Raw genomic sequence first — 17,713 nt, 5'->3', positions numbered from 1 at the left:
GGCGGAGGAGCATCTTAAGTGATAGCCTCACAGTATTATAGACCTTGTTTTTGTCTGATGTTTCTCGCAATAAGTCTTTTACAAATTCAGAATACTCAAAAATGGGAGTCATTTTTAACTCATCATTATAATTTACGAAATCCATTTACTTTTCAAAGAATACTTTGTGATATACTTGTACTGTAGCATGCATTTATTTAAAATCTTCGCTATCCAAGGGTTTTCAGTAGTCTACTATTGTTCAGTATTGTAGACTACTGAATACCTTTGGCTAGCGAAGTTGCTTTTTCAGCTTAAAATTATTTTATTGTTTTACATAATTTTTATTGTTACATGTAAGAAATCCATTTACCTTTCCCAGAACAATTTAGTTTTAAGCTTTATTATTTAGAGTTTTATTTTGGTTCTTTATTTAGAACCTTTTACAGATTCCTCTATTTGTCCTAGCCTTTTGGGGAGAGGTTTAACTTGTCTTCCTACAAACTAGGAGTAACAGTCGTGGCGCAAAATATTTACTAATATAGAAACAATAAAACTTAAACAATTTCAAATGCACAACAATTTGTTCTGCTGAAATTGCTTGATAATAGGATATATTTGTTTTCATATAGTTAAGAATAATAGGATGAACATTTGTCTTCAGCATGAATTCCTCTATCCATATCCCTGTGGTCCCAATATTTACATTGTCCTGTAACCTTTATTATTGAAAACTAGGTCACTGTATAAGTAGGTCAATGTGTAATTAGGTTATTTTTACAAAAAGTGTTATTAAAATTAACTGCAATTATACATGAATATGAAATCTCTAATATGTAATTAATGAAACCATTGTTTACATATGTACAGCATATCTTATTTGTGGCATTAAACCTGTTGATCAGGACCATTTCTAGTCAGTTCTATATACCATATATGTTTATATATTATAATTACTCTTATTGATTTTAATGAATTTTTTTTTTGTTCTTTATGAAATCTACAAAAATAGTTAAATTGAATAGACTCTTTATGTAATACATGTACTTCATATAGGAATTCAGGATTTGTTAAAAACATCTTGCCTTTTGCTTTGCATTATTAGATGCATATTGAATTTTGTTTTATGTCATATTGATGAATAAACTTCCTTCACATAGCTGCCATCGTTGTGTATTGTATTATTACGGAATACATTTGTATACTGTAACTGTACTTATTTCAGCGCTGTCAAATTTTGTTTTGTAAATTGAGATATAAATCAGCACCATTCAGTGGTTCAATACCAGATATACTCTTTTGCAAAAGTAATACTGTACATAAAGTAGTGGTTTAAAGACACCACCTAAAGCGCTAAAATAAAATTACCATTAAAATAAGTATGTTTACCGTATGTGGGTGTAAACTGACATGCCCGTCTGTACTATACACAAAATACAGGGAAATAATGCCAATATAAGCTTACGTCATACCATGATGTCCAGCATCCATTAATCAAGAATTAACTTCTTCATATTCCACTGGTACAAATTTTACCAAATTTGGGAGCATCCTTATGGGTGGGGACACAAAATTGTACAAATGGTAAAGTTGACCATGTATAGTTACCTATGGTCACCTGGTGGCTAGCACTGTCTTGTGACCAATCCACTCTCTTTTGCTAGATCCAATTGGAATCAACCTCTGCCTGCATACTTATAGCCCTTATCAGATTTCTCTGATCTGCTCCTATGACTCCTAACAGTAGTAAGGCTCGCAAGACTGACTGACCAAGGAAAACCCTACATTCAACTTCTATAGGTAGGCACCATGTCTTCCATCCCCGTTGTTGACATTCCTCAACCAGCTGCTGGTATTTCTGTTGCTTTTGCCAGTTGGCCTCCTTCATCCTGTCGTCACACAGTACAGTAAACTCGATCATGATTACTAGTGCTTTCTTTAAGGTGCGGGACCAGAATACAAAATCTGGGTTCTGGACGGAGTTGGTGCCACATCTGCAAGGAAAGTCATCCTCTGCTGGATTTCTTCCCTATCTCCTGCTATTTTGAGTATCCTGTCTGCCTCTACACTCCCTGTAGCACTGGTTCAGGCCATCAGGAGGAGACAAATGCTGACCTTTGGGTAATGCCCGTTTCTCCCTACTTGCACAGTCAACCTGGTCATGACCTCATGTGTATCTCCAGTCTGAGGCGCAACCTGGCATGATCTGAGGATAGATGCCAGGTTATCTGATATCCCACAGTGTACAGTTGTGCTGTCCTTGATGCCTCAGGTTAACATATCATCTATCAACTTCAGCAGGGAAATGAATCTGTGCACGTGGTCTTTCATCGTCCATGACCTACAGGATATCTTCCCTGCCTCGCTCCCTCCCAATGAATCCAGCTACCTGCTATCTCATACTCACTGCCTTCACCTACCTAGTCTCCAAACCTATCGATCTGATATCTGCCTTGGCCAGGCCCCTGCGTGTTCGTTGCTTCGCATTTTCCCGTCTAGGCATTTTGATGCTTCTAGGCCTGACCAAGACGCCTTGCAACTGTTCCAACAATATCCCCATGTCAGAGTATTGATTCTGCTTTCTTCAAGGCCTGCTTGGCGCCCCACTTCCTTCTCTTCCGTGTAGTAACCTTCACTTATCTGACCTCGTTTTCCGACCCTCAGCATGTTGATTTGACCACTTTTGTTACCTTAAACTCCTCCGTCGACGACACAGAGGAATTTGGAGTTAGGTAAATAAACTGTACATGCCCATGCTGCTGAAAATATGTGGAATGCTAAATCCATCGACAAAGATATCAACTAATTATTCTTTCCATTGCCTCGACCGCTGTGAGTGGTACTTCTTAGACAAGAAATGGCCACGAGAGTCTAGTTAGTAGGCCCAGCTAGCTTGTCCAGGCCTTGGATTTTACAGAGAGTCCACTTTTCTCAACTGCCTTCATTCAGTCTTCTGCCTGCTTCCTCACATCTACTACAGTGTTCTTGTCGTTTAGCGAACCACCCAACCACTTGCCTTGGCGCTTCTCCGTGACTGTTGGTATATCCACTCATCCTATCTTAAACCTTTCTCCCTTCACATTGTCTGCCTTTAACATGAGGCTTTCGGACTTAGCTGGCTTGAGTTTGACTCAGACCCAAGATCTAGACCCCCACGTGTCTATTTCCCTTCTACCGCCGTCTTCGTCGGCACCATCATATGGTCCACCAATGCCCTGATTGCTGGTTTCCTACAGCCTGATGGCATGGAAGGATAGATTGGCATTCGTACCAAGTCCATGTAGTACATACCGTACTATACTATATTAAAAGAATGAATGAAAAATGCAAAACAATAATTGTTTCGTGTTTTATTTTCTTGCGAGTTACGTAATTTAAAAGCCATAAAGGTCACAATACAGGTACACAATACACATTGGGAAACCAGCTTTACTTGTTAGCTTGTCCTGTCCATATATACACATAAATATTTACATCCCTCGATACACTTACATGTATATAAAGGCACAACGATTTTTTGTTTATAGTCTTAATGGCCAGATTCAAGCTTTGGGCTAAAAAAATCCTCCCTGGACGCGGTTTTAAATTCCAAACTCTGAATACATCTGCATCTATTTTTTGTAGTAAAAACACGCGTTCTCTGTAGTCAAACGTAGTAAAACAAGTCACGTGCTTATAACCTCATTCATGCCATTGGTTGGAATATACAATTGTATTGTGGGTAACTAGTGATCACGTGATTGTGTGTTTACTTCCAAATATGGTGATAGTTTGCTTGCCATTTCTTCGGAAAAATTGATTTATTTGAAAATATTTAGACTCCAAAATGGTATTAATATTGCATGCATATCATTTTGACTTGCACATATGTACTGTTTTACTATAAATAATGAACTGAAATGAGCTATAAAACTGCAATTTTCACGTTTTGTAAATAAATGATATAATGCGAATTGACCAATTCAATAGGTCTAACCGTCTAATCTAGGATCAGCGAAGATCGGCTACTCCCGGCTAAATTCGTAGAATTCTAAATTCATATTTATATATATAATTACCTGCTTTAGGTTTCAGAACAGATACACTAACACGGAGAAAATAACATCTTCGTCAAAAAGCCAAATTAAATATACTAAATATCAGGTCAGAGAAATCACTATATTTGGAAGTAAACACACACTTATGTGATCACTAGTTACCCATAATACTATTCCATATTTATTTCGGCCAATGGCATGAATGAGGTATAACCACGTGACTTGTTTTACTTCACGTTTGACTACAAAGAAGCGTGTTTTGTAACATTATGGGGAAAATCCCCAACGGATCGTGGTTTCATTTCCACCATTTGAAATTGCTAAGCAATATTATCATATCATTGTTTATTTTCTATATCCGGGTAGCCCACTTAGAAACGATGTGCATGCACGGGCTTATGTGCTTACATGGCAGCTTAAAGCCTGGTAAATTGGGACCTACAGTGGACCTAACTCATTATGCATCAGTAGGTTCCGAACGAAAATATATCATTTTGTTTGTCAGAAATACTCGTCATAGATTGAAAGGTCTCAATGCCCTCTACCAATATTGTGAATTTCATGGCCCTGGGGTCTCGTAATTTTCCCCAGGGGAGAGGGTCGAATTTACCATAGTTTATATAAACATTTATGAGCATTATTTGCTCAATTTTCATAGGAAATGTAACCACCGTCTATCATCGGTACACTGGAAATAGCTACACTCGAAGCGACAGCACAAATCACCGATAATTTAATCAATGTTTTTAGGTATATACAATTAATATTGCTTGTCATTTCCTGGTTTAGGTGTTTCACAGACTATTCTAGATTCGTTAAAGGTATAAACTATGTAAATTGAATGAGTCACTATAAAATTATTAGACAATACGTATGGTGTACATGGCGTGTACTTTCGGCGAGATGTTGAAATTTGGAAATAGTTTCATTTTATTGCAAATATTCGGCCTGTCTGATGTTAATTGCATATTAGCAATATGTATAATTGCTATACTATTGTAATTAGACCGATATAACAACATGATTTGTACTAAAATGCCGTTTTCAATACGTAATTTAGTCGTCTTGTGTACGGAGTATAGCCATTTCAAAATAACGTGTGTACGGAGTATAGCAGGGAAGGTGTACGGAGTATAGCAAGTTTAAAACATTTTAAAACGCATTCGTTTTTTGGAATTTGCTGTCTTTAAAAAATAATCGTAGTTGGATTTACAATCACAAATGAAGCATTTATTTGTTGATTTAATTAAGGTTCTTTGTAATTTACCAGTATTGCAAAATATAGCGATATTATAACATAACTTAACTTTTCGGCGTATTGAGCTTCTTGAAATTCTCAAAACCCTGCATTTTGCTTATTTAAATGATTTTTCATACCCATCACAACAATTACAAAATGATTGTAAAAATTAATACCAATTGTGACGAATATCAGTATGAAAATACTTGCTAAAAATGGAAACTATTAATGATAGAGTATTGGTAATAGTGATGCTATTGTAGCGGGATTGGACTGGGTCGATCATCGGTCACCAGGTAGCTCAGTCAGTAGAGCACTCGGCTAGTTTTCGGAGGGTCCGGGTTCGAATCCCGGAATGGCTGCTACATTTTCTCCTCTCCTGTTACAAAATTGGCGCCCAACTAAATAATCCACGGTGGTGGTGTTTGGAAGGGTCTCGTATGTCTTGGAGGGCGACGACTTCGAGAAAGGAGGGAGGAGTGTATCGGGATTGGACTGGGTCGATCATCGGTCACTAGGTAACTCAGTCGGTAGAGCACTCGGCTAGTGTTCGGAGGGTCCCGGGTTCGAATCTCGATCTGGCCGCTATATTTTCTCCTCTCCTGTTACAATATACAAACACTTTGGACAGTCTTTCGAAACAATATAAGACATTTACAAAGTTTTTAACTTTAAATTATCCCCGAAACAGGGGATATTGCATGCAATTTGAATTTATCCGTCCATTTGGCTGTTACATTTTCTTAAATCCGCCCGATATCAGTATACAAGTGTAATTCAATTCATTTCAAAATATTTTATTGGGCATAAAAAGGATTGGATAACAGGCAGTACCTATATTGAATATATATATTAATTATTCATGGCGCCCTCTATTTATCTTCCTTCCGGACGGGATTCATATCAACTGTATGTCCAATCTGGTAACAGTTTATTACTTATATTTCCATTATGATCATTCAAATTCATAACTACGTATATCCTTTGAACACCAAGTTCAATAAACGGAACAGCCATATCATCAACGTCTGAATATAGTTTAACACAAAACGGTTTGAAACAAGCGAACAAATGAAAATTATGCGATGATATTTTTTAATACATGTTTTTTTGTCAATACGATAATACTATTAGATTTCATAGACCGCACTACTTTAAGACTACTTTTTAAAGTATTTGACCGTTATGTATAGACATAAGCCTACCTTGTCAGTGACGCGGCGGAAATGTTACATATTAATACGCTTGGCCAGAATGGAATTCATAGCCTGATATTGCCCATCTCGTTTAACATAGATCAAACGAGAAACTGAAAGTCGAATGGAAATTTAGTTGGATAATACAATTTTGTTAACTTATACACCAATAAAGGAAAATGCACTGTCGGTTTTGAATGTCAGGTTTTGGACAAACCAGGTAAAATATCTTATTTTCATGCTTTCAAAAAACATATTAAACATATTGATTTGGAAAAACTAGTCATATCAGACCATGGTATAATGTTTAAACTTTATATTTATTCACAAATACACTTAAAAATAGTTAGCTAAGGAAACCTAGCGTATAACTCGATGGTCCTTCTGCCGACATCAAAGAGAATGAAGGATATTTGCTTGTTCGTCTTGTGTTAAAACGACAAACGTTCATGATAAAGTTAAAAGTAAAACAGGGGAAACGCAATACTATCGTCAAAACAACATGTACACCATCACATGACTGGTTCCTTCACACCTTCACTGAAAATTATAATTACACTGTACTATCATTATCAGACAATATATCCACTGTAACACATACATGTACTGGGGAATTACGAGATCGCTCAAGTAAATACGTTATACCAAATTCAATCGTTTCACTTCTGCATACCACAGTTCATACTAATTAAAAAAGATGTATTTAAATGATAATCTAGAACCCAAACACTGTTCATTTTCTATTATGGGTGAAGTATTAGCAGTTTTGGCTGCTTTTCTATATTTACTGACCGATTTTGTTGTTTTATCGGACACATGTGTAAACAGGATCGTCAATGTGAAGCAAACAAACCGAAATAATCAATTGAACGAGGTAAATATAAATTAAATCATTGATACTATTACGCTATACTCCGTACACCATAATCAGAATTTTAGCTATTCTCAGTACACCTCGCGAGCTATACTCCGTACACTGGTGTCTCCTTATAAAACGAATATCTTCAAATCATTCAAGAAACCCAGGTTACCACAACATTTTTTATTATGAATAGATATGTTTATCCCTTTATGTAAGAAAGGTGATTTGGGTTAAAACCATATAATTATTTCAAAAGAAATGAAAATGTGTGAGTAATCTAACTTTTTAGCAGGTACACACCATATATCTTCACAGATAATTCAATAAAGACGCATTAAAATTCCACAAGTTTTACATTAAATTGAATTCGAATGTTTTCTGAAACGACGTGACCAGGATACAGTCTGCATAATCGTGCTGTATAATTAAAACAATGACTGAATCATCCCCTCTCATGCTGTATTTTTGGGCTGTCGCTTCGAGTGTAGCTATTTCCGGTGTACCGTGATAGACGGTGGTTACAGATGTAATGGAATCAAACACTCTTCATAGATTAAAAGGTTAAATTGATACCTCAACACACTGACTGATTTCATTGGCCTATCAGGCCAATATATGGTGCTAATACATACAGTATATGTCTTTGTTTCATTCTGTATCCGAACTCAGGTGACCAATCAGAAAAAAAAGCATGGCTGTAGACATATATATACACGATTAAACATCAATTATTGTTCAAATGATGTGTATCATTTATGTTCTCTCGGCGGTGGAGCATCTTTAAAACATTCATATATATATATACATGATCAAAGATCTGGATTCCTGATTGTTTTTTTTTTAATATTTAACAGTAAAATGTAACTTCAAAGCCAAAATTATTGAATCTATTCTGTCTTAAGACATATATATATATTCTTTTCCATACTACACATGCTTCATCAGCTGACGTTATGTGTTTTTTTACTTGTATTTCATTACCTTAATACCCTTTGAAGAACGGCGTTGACTCATTTTTTTGTGAGGACTGCAATGCCAAGGACATGAAAAAAACCTTCTTCCACCATTTCAATGTCCAACTTGTGAAAAACCAACAATGCTTTAAAGAATTTGAAATAAAAAATGAACTCATTTACTGACATGCGCATCTCCTAGCATCAGTGATCCAGTATTTACTATGTAACCATTTTTTTCAAAAAATTAAATTTTAATGGCTCTCATTTTATTGATCTATCAACAAAGTGTTTATCTGTAAAAATTCAATTTAGTCTGGCTATTTGACTTACCTGTCTACTGCTGCTATGCGCTTGTGTAGTTCACAACACAGTCAGGCGGACAATTTTTTTGCCATTATGTTGATTCCATTACATCTGCTACATTTCCTATGAAAATTGAGCAAATAATTCTCATAAATGTGTTTCCCTATATAAACTATGGTAAATTCGACCCTCTCCCCTGGGGAAAATCCCGAGACCACAAGGCCATGAAATTCGCAATATTGGTAGACAGACAGACAGACAGACAGACATTCTTTATTTCCTCCTTCAAGGAGATTCTGTGTCATTTTACATAATACAGGTAACATAATATCAGAGTGTGAAACTATAACATACAATATTAAAATATATAATGTATTTTCCAAATGCATCTCATATTAAAGGCCCACTACCTTTCCGGAGCAAAATTTAAAGGTTTCTTAAAAACATTAATAACAAAAGAAAATATATATCGATGGCTTAAGATGAGGTTACAACACCAAACATATGCAAGATTTCCTGTCTAATGTACGATAAAAGTGGAGATTCATTTCGGTGTTTTGCCGCTGGCGCAGTGATAGTCAACTACCGCGCGGCATTTAGGACGACGGCGGGAAACATAAAACGACCCGCGTTATGAAAATTAATATTTTATTTATTCTAATTAAACAGTTCTGAAGGTGATGATAAGTGTGCTAGTAAACGTATAGTTAATAACTTCTGCGACTCTGCAAAATTATTGATCTCGTTTTACATTCCTATTTTAAAAATTAAAAGCCATTTCGGAAAGGTAGTGGGCCTTTAAGCCTATCCATTATTTAACTAGAATAATTCACATAATTAAACAATATATGTTTAACATTGATAGAACACATATCTAAATAATGATAATATACAAATACACGTTATTTATTTGTTTACACAAATTACAACACTTGTATAAAGTATTATAATATAGTTTTCAAATGCATCTCATATTCAGTTAATTCATTATTTGAACAATAATAATTCACTTATTTAAACAATAGTTGTTTAACATTGATAGACTATATGTATATAAATAAAAAACAACTGCATGTTACTTGTTATTTTATACAAATTACAAGTAATACAATATAAACAATATGATAATGTTAAGATGTTAAATTTATAATTATTTATTAATAAGTAAGTTCTCCATCTCGCATAGCATTTCTTTAGTATTACTCGCTACATTTATCATCATAACCTCCCATTGTTCGTCTGGCAAGTATAAATTTGAACAATCACCAAGTAAAAATCTGCATTGATTTTCGATATTCATGTTTGAAAAGATTATGTTAAATGTTGTAGGTCTATCTATCGCATTCACAACACCATCCAGAAGTCTGTCACGACTCAAATATAGAGATGGACATTCTATTTTAAAATGTAATATGATATCACTTCTTGTTTTACTACAAAGTTTACATTGTAAAATATCATTCTCACATGATAGGGAGTACTTAAATAAATCTACTATATCCCACACATGGTGCCGAGAGATGTACTTTGTACTTAGTTGTAAAATAGGATTTATACCAGGATTACTGTGAATAGCGGAGTACCTCTCAAGCTCTTCACGATTATTCGAGTTGTCATTCACCCTTCACATATAAAGTATAATGCAGTGTATTATAATCATTTATAAAATAAATATATATTTTTTTTAATTCAAACAAATCTCAAAAAATCATTTCAGTAATTTATTCATATAATAATGTGGTTCTCAGTGAGTTTTATAGCAAACAATGTATTTTGTGTGATAGGTGGTATTAAGATCATAGGTTATTTATGTTCCATTTATTTCAATTACTTTATATATATTTTTTTAATTATTCATGGTATTCAAAAAGAATATTTTTTTGATATCAAGCTTCAAAATAAATGGGAATTTGTATGATTCTTAGGATTTTTTGTACTAATAACCAGTAGTATCTAGGCATTTTCGTACGGAACCTACCGAAGCAAAATGAGTTAGGTCCTACATATCTGTATATATGTAGGTCCCAATTTAGCACATAAGCCCGTGCATGCACATCGTTTTCCTTAGCATGTGTACAAGTACATGTACTAGATTCCCCAAAAAAGCTAAGTGGGCTATGCGGAAGCTTAACCATTTGTTTGGAAAGAATTTGGAAATAAAACAAGGATATGATAGTATTGATTAGCAATTTCAAATGGTGGAAATGAAAACACGATCCGTGTGGGATTTTCCCCATAATGGTACAAAACACGCTTCTTTGTGGTCAAACGTGTAGTAAAACAAGTCACGTGATTATACCTCATTCATGCCATTGGCCGAAATAAATATGGAATTGTATTATGGGTAACTAGTGATCACATGAGTATGTGTTTACTTCAAAATATAGTAATTTCTCTGACCTGGTATTTAGTATATATAGTTTGGCCTTTTGACGAAGATCTTATTTTCTCTGTGTTATATGTATCTGTTCTGAAACCTGAAGCAGGTAATTAAACATATAAATATGAATTTAGCATTCTACGAATTTAGCCGGAAGTAGCCGATCTTCGCTGATCCTAGATTATACGGTTAGACCTATTGAATTTGTCAATTCGCATTACATCATTTATTTACAAAACGTGGAAATGGCAGTTTAATAGCTCATTTCAGTTCATTATTTATAGTACAACAGTACATATGTGCAAGTCAAAATGATATGCATGCAATATTAATACCATTTTGGAGTCTAAATATTTTCAAATAAATCAATTTTTCCGAAGAAATGGCAAGCAAACTATCACCATATTTGGAAGTAAACACACAATCACGTGATCACTAGTTACCCATAATACAATTGTATATTCCGGCCAATAGCATGAATGAGGTATAAGCACGTGACCTTTTTTACTACGTTTTTACTACAAAAAATAGATGCAGATACTATCCCGAGTTTGGAGCTAAAACCGCGTCCCAGGAGGATTTTTGAGACCAAAGCTTGAATCTGGCAATTAAGACCGTAACAAAAATTCGTTGTGCCTTTATAAAAGTGTATTGAGGGATGTAAATATTTACATGTATGTATAAATATGGACAGGGCAAGCTAACAAGTAAAGCTGGTTTCCCATTGTGTATACACCGTCCTTTATGAAAGGTATGGTGGCATATTTCTGCCATCGAGTTGCCGACTTACGACTTAATGATGTCGACATAATTAAGGCATTAAGTCGACATCATATCGGAAGATGTCGACATAAACAGAAGAATATGTCGACTGACACCGACTTGTCAGTTATTGATGTCGACATCTAAACTAAAAGATGTCGACATCTGGTCTTGAAAGTGGAATTCAAAGGCCACCCTTTCATAGGGCACTGTGTATATGCAGCAAGGCACCATACAGCAGAGTTCGACGTTGATTTTGTTAATTCAGAAAAGTTTTTATTTATTTGATTTCAAAATTAAAAAATGTGATCCTGCACATCCCGGCCATGCAGCTGTAGCCCGCGTGTATGTACACATTGTAACTGTTAGTCCGAGCTGAGGAAGTTAGAGTGCAAAAGGACTCTGCTTTGTACAACAAATTGTCATCTTCTTGGCCATAATCATTTATCAATATATATAACCGTGGGTTGAAAATTCGTTTAAAAGCTGTGTTTGTGCTTTGTGGATTAGCATTCGTACCAAGTCCATGTGGTACATACCGTACTATACTATATTACAATGATTTTTTCAAGATTTCATTTTTTTGCGAATCACGAAAAATACCAGTTACGTAATTTAAAAGCCAAAAAGGTCACAGTACAGATACACAATACCAATTTGGAAACCAGCTTTACTTGTTAGCTTGCCCTGTCCATATATACATTTATACATAGATATTTACATCCCTCGATACACTTAAATAAAGGCACAACGAATTTTTGTTACGGTCTTAATGGCCAGATTCAACCTTTGGGCTAAAAATCCTCCCGCGGGACGCGGTTTTAGCTCCAAACTCGGGATATACATTGTATCTGCATCTATTTTTTGTAGTAAAAACGTAGTAAAAAAGTCACGTGCTTATACCTCATTCATGCCATTGGCCGGAATATACAATTGTATTATGGGTAACTAGTGATCACGTGATTTTGTGTTTACTTCCAAATATGGCGATAGTTTGCTTGCCATTTCTTCGGAGAAATTGATTTATTTGAAAATATTTAGACTCCAAAATGTTATTAATATTGCATGCATATCATTTTGACTTGCACATATGTATTATTTTACTATAAATAATGAACTGAAATGAGTTATAAAACTGTCATTTTCACGTTTTGTAAATAAATGATATAATGCGAATTGACCAATTCAATAGGTCTAACCGTCTAATCTAGGATCAGCGAAGATCGGCTACTCCCGGCTAAATTCGTAGAATTCTAAATTTATATTTATATGTATTATTACCTGCTTTAGGGTTCAGAACATATACATATAACACAGAGAAAATAAGATCTTCTTCAAAAGGCCTAATTATGTATAAATACCAGATCAGAGAAATCACTCTATTTGGAAGTAAACACACACTCATGTGATCACTAGTTACCTACTAATACAATTCCATATTTATTTCGGCCAATGGCATGAATGAGGTATAATCACGTGACTTGTTTTACTACGTTTTACTACAAAGAACGCGTGTTTTGTACCATTATGGGGAAAATCCTCCGCGGATCGTGGTTTCATTTCCACCATTTGAAACAGAAGGCTTAGAGAAGACTTTGATTGTGAAACATTGATAAATTGAAGATTACATGTTGTGCCATGGCAGATGTCAAAGTTCATGTATATATACTCGACAATTACTTCATCTAATAAATTTGTGTTAATGTACCAGGTTAAATTTTGGTTGAATAATGCATGGGAAGTGAATTAATCCAGAGATTTAAATAGTAAATCTCTGATTAATCTTAACTTTTTCACTTTGTGGAAAATCCTTCAAAACGGATTTATCTCCCTTGATTAAAACTTGATTTTTTTTCATTTTTTTTAAATTCAATAATGAATGCAGATCAAATATATTAATCAAATATGTGTATTAATTTAATTTGAAACATGTTTGTTTTGCTGAAAATTTGCAAAAAAATTAATATCAATACGATTTTATTGCATAACGTTAGCGCCCCATATTGAATATATTCTTAGAGGAATTGCTCCACACAAGCATGGTTAACATAAAAACGAAATCCAATCCCTATATTTACACTCACACGACTTTATATTTATATATTATGCAATAAAATCGTCATTTGAAAGTGACGTAATTATTCAATAAAAGTCGGTCAAAAGTGGGAGGAGCTTACTCAATTGAACAGCGAATGATGACGCTTCACGTAAGGTAGAATTATTCATCCGCGAAGACAAAAAAGTTCAATATTTTAGTGTAAAATAAACATGACAAACAAAGTAAATTTCAGAGATAATTTTATTTAATTAGATCAGAACTTTAAATATATATTCAATTTTGCTAAAAAGTTAATATATAGCGTAATAACATAAAGAATTTGTACACGGCCACATGTGTGAACTCTGTGACCGTTATTGTGCAGCGAGGCGAAGCTGACGCACGCTTACACACTTGAGTTTGCCGAAGTTGGCTAAACACCGATTTTCAAGTAGCTCAATGTGTTTGAGATGTCGTCTGACCTGACGATATTACATCCTTGGGAGCCATGTGATTATATAATCTACGCTTAGATCCATATCGCCATCGATATATGAAACAAATTCACTTGTGTTCGATGGATATGTACAATGTATTTGTGGTGACGCGTAACTGTCAACACGTGGATTATTAGCGGTGCATGTTTTATAATACACATGATTAAATTCTCAAAGAACAAAGACAAGAGGATATGTTTATAACTGACCTCTATCAGAGGGTCTCACGCCCGTCCATCCCAAAGACTCGATCGTAGGACGAACATAGGCACAGAGGTAATGTTTACATTAGACAACCATCATTTTTAACAAAAATGAAAGCACGTCGCCCCGGTCGGGATATTTTTCCGTTTCTTTATACAATTGTTAATTTAAAAATTGTTTGAATCATATATAAATATAAAACATGTATATATCGTTTACATTTTTCCAAAATTCTATGAAAAACATCAATATACACGTAATGTTGCGTCAAAATGTAAACAAAGCCATGTGTTTCTTTTAAAAAAAGTAGTCCTTTTACGTTGCACAGAACATTTTCATACGCAAGTTCAAAGTTCAATGTTACCATGCAGTTATGGTAAACAAAATCGGCTAGTATTAGCGTATAGTGACCAAGCCTAGCAAGTGTAAATATATATAAATAAAAAGTCGTGTGAGTGTAAATAGAGGGATTGGATTTCGTTTTTATGTTAACCATGCTTGTATGGAGCAATTCCTCTAAGAATATATTCAATATGGGGCGCATACAAGCATGGTTAACATACTGGCTGGCGACATATTATCGTGAAAAAATAGCGATTTTTCTCGATTTTTTTCTAAACGTTGTATTTAAATTTAGATTTTTAGAGTTGTAAATAAGCTTTGGTCCACAACACTTTAAATAAATTAGCTTTAAGTGAATTTATATGATATTTTACAATAAACACAGCCCTTTGAAAAAAGTCGGTCAAATAGGTTTTCGTGTCATTTTACTGAACATATTATCGTGATTTTTTTCAAAAAATTATTAAAAATAGTTACGTGTGATGGAATAAATTAAATTTGGTATCAACATAAAGACTAACATTTGAACTATTTTAAAAAATTAATTGATGTAAAAACTGCGTTGCAAAAGAGGGAAAACGTGTATTGTTTATGACATGTAAAATCGTTAGATTACGCTGACAGGGGAAATGAAGAGGTCGCCATTTACCGATCTATTTCTGGCAAAATGACAAATATTTCTCACTTGTCTGTATAAATTATTAGTATTCTGAATAAATATTAAAGATATTTGAATGATTTCTGGTGGTGATTAATTCTGTAAACAATAAAATAACAAATCAAATCGGCATTGTTTTCTACCTTGTATTTTGTCGTCTGGTCAAAAGCGCTTGAGTGACCCCGATCAGCGTTCTTTTTTTAAGATTGAATTACCTCCCTTACAACTTTCGTTTTTTGAACGCTGTTGTCTGTCATCAGAGGAAGCAGACGATATATAAATCGGGACTATTATCTTAGAATAAAGCCGATATCATGTATTCCCCCTGGCTAATGTTGTACTTGTGAGGTAAGATTTACTGAAATTTGGTATTTTTAGCCCACCATCTATGGTACGATCGGTTAACAAGATGGCCGACAGGCCGCCATCTTGGATTTTTGACAATTGAAGTTTGTTACCGCTATTTCTCAGAAAGTACTGAAGGGATCTGTCTCAAATTGCATGTGCAGGTTCCCCCAGGGGCCTAGTTGTGCATATTGCATTTTGGGACCGATTGATGAACAAGATGGCCGACAGGCCGCCATCTTGGATTTTGATAGTTAAAGTTTGTTACCGCTATTTCTCAGAATATACTGAAGGAATCTGTCTCAAATTGCATATGCAGGTTCCCCTAGGGGCTTAGTTGTGCATATTGCATTTTGGTACCGATCGGTGAACAAGATGGCCGAAAGGACGCCATCTTGGATTTTGATAATTGAAGTTTGTTACTGTTATATATCTCAGAAAGCAGTCAAAGGAGCTTTCTGAAATTTCATGTGTAGTAATATGTAGTTAAAGCTTGAAAAGCAGAGAAAAGATCCCTCTTTCCTTTGTCAGACAAAGATCGTTCTTAGGTGGGCGCCAAGATCCCTCTGGGATCTCTTGTTATGTTAAAAATCAAATTTTCTTTTAAATTTGAAAATGTTGTTAATTTTGGTAGGTGTCATCTTTCTAAACACAAAACCGTTTAAAAATCGCATTCAGTGTAACCCGCCGATCAAAATCACGATAATATGTTCTTCACGATAATATGTCGCCAACCAATCCCTATACATGTCTAACAGTCACCTGAATTCCGATATGCACAGTTATAAATAATCTTTTGCTTTTAAACAAACAAATAAATATGTCCCAGCCCTGTGACTTGGCACATAGGTCAAGATCATTGATTTGAACAGACTTTGTATTCCTTCATCCCAGCATGCTATGGCCCAATAACATGTCCATGTATGAGGTTCTTGGTTATTAAGAAGATTGTAAATTGTTTACAACAGACACTGGATGTTGCCGGCCAAAAGACAATTGCAATAGGTCACACAGGGGAAGATTAATTCAACACACAACCATATATACTTTATATACTTCAGTGGCGTAGGAAGATGAAACGTAATGGGGGGGGGGCAAAGGTCCTCAATTTTTTAACCCCCCCCCCCCCCCCCCCCGCCGCACCTACAGAAGGAGATTAATTCAACTCCCAACCATATATGTTTTATGTACACTTTTCATATATCAGTAAATTTAATCTTTGTACACATTTATAGACAGTGGGGTCGCTATAAAAGGATATTAACGAATACGCAAATTGGCCAGATTAGTGTGTGAGCGCCGAAGGCGCGAGATTTTAGTGTTTTAGGTGTCTGAGGGTGACCCCCGGAAAAAATATAGTAATTTAGAATGGCTGAGATGAGTTTTACAATGTATTTTGATGATTTTGCGAGCGCCCGAAAGCGCGGGATTTTGGTGTTTGGGGGGTCCGGGGCCTCCTCTAGGAAAAATATTACGATTTAGAATAGCTTAAATGAGTTTTGATGAATTTGCGAGCGCCCGAAAGCGCGAGATTTTGGTGTGTGTGTTTTTTTTTTTTTTTTTTGGGGGGGGGGGGGGGGGGTGGGGGGGGTCCGGGTGTCTACCCCGGAAAAAAAATTACGGTTTAGAATGGCTGAGATGAGTTTTACGATGTATTTTAATGATTATAAAGCGTTCTTAACATGGTAATTTTTCTATTTAAAGCTGCTTGCATTTAGAAATGATAATTGTGTCGTCAAAACACCATCGGCACATGGTTGTGTAACATAAAAAATGAATTAATATTGTCTCGCTAAGCATAAACAAATTGATCGTTTAAGAGAATTTTTTAGGTAGTACATAAAATCCTGTGTATTGAATTTTGACTAGGCCTATTTAAGGTTTGACATTATGTGCTTGAACGTTTTAGGAAAT

This window comes from Argopecten irradians, chromosome 7 (genome assembly GCF_041381155.1).
Source record: "Argopecten irradians isolate NY chromosome 7, Ai_NY, whole genome shotgun sequence".
Classification (NCBI taxonomy): domain Eukaryota; kingdom Metazoa; phylum Mollusca; class Bivalvia; order Pectinida; family Pectinidae; genus Argopecten; species Argopecten irradians.
This window is presented reverse-complemented; position numbering follows the sequence as displayed.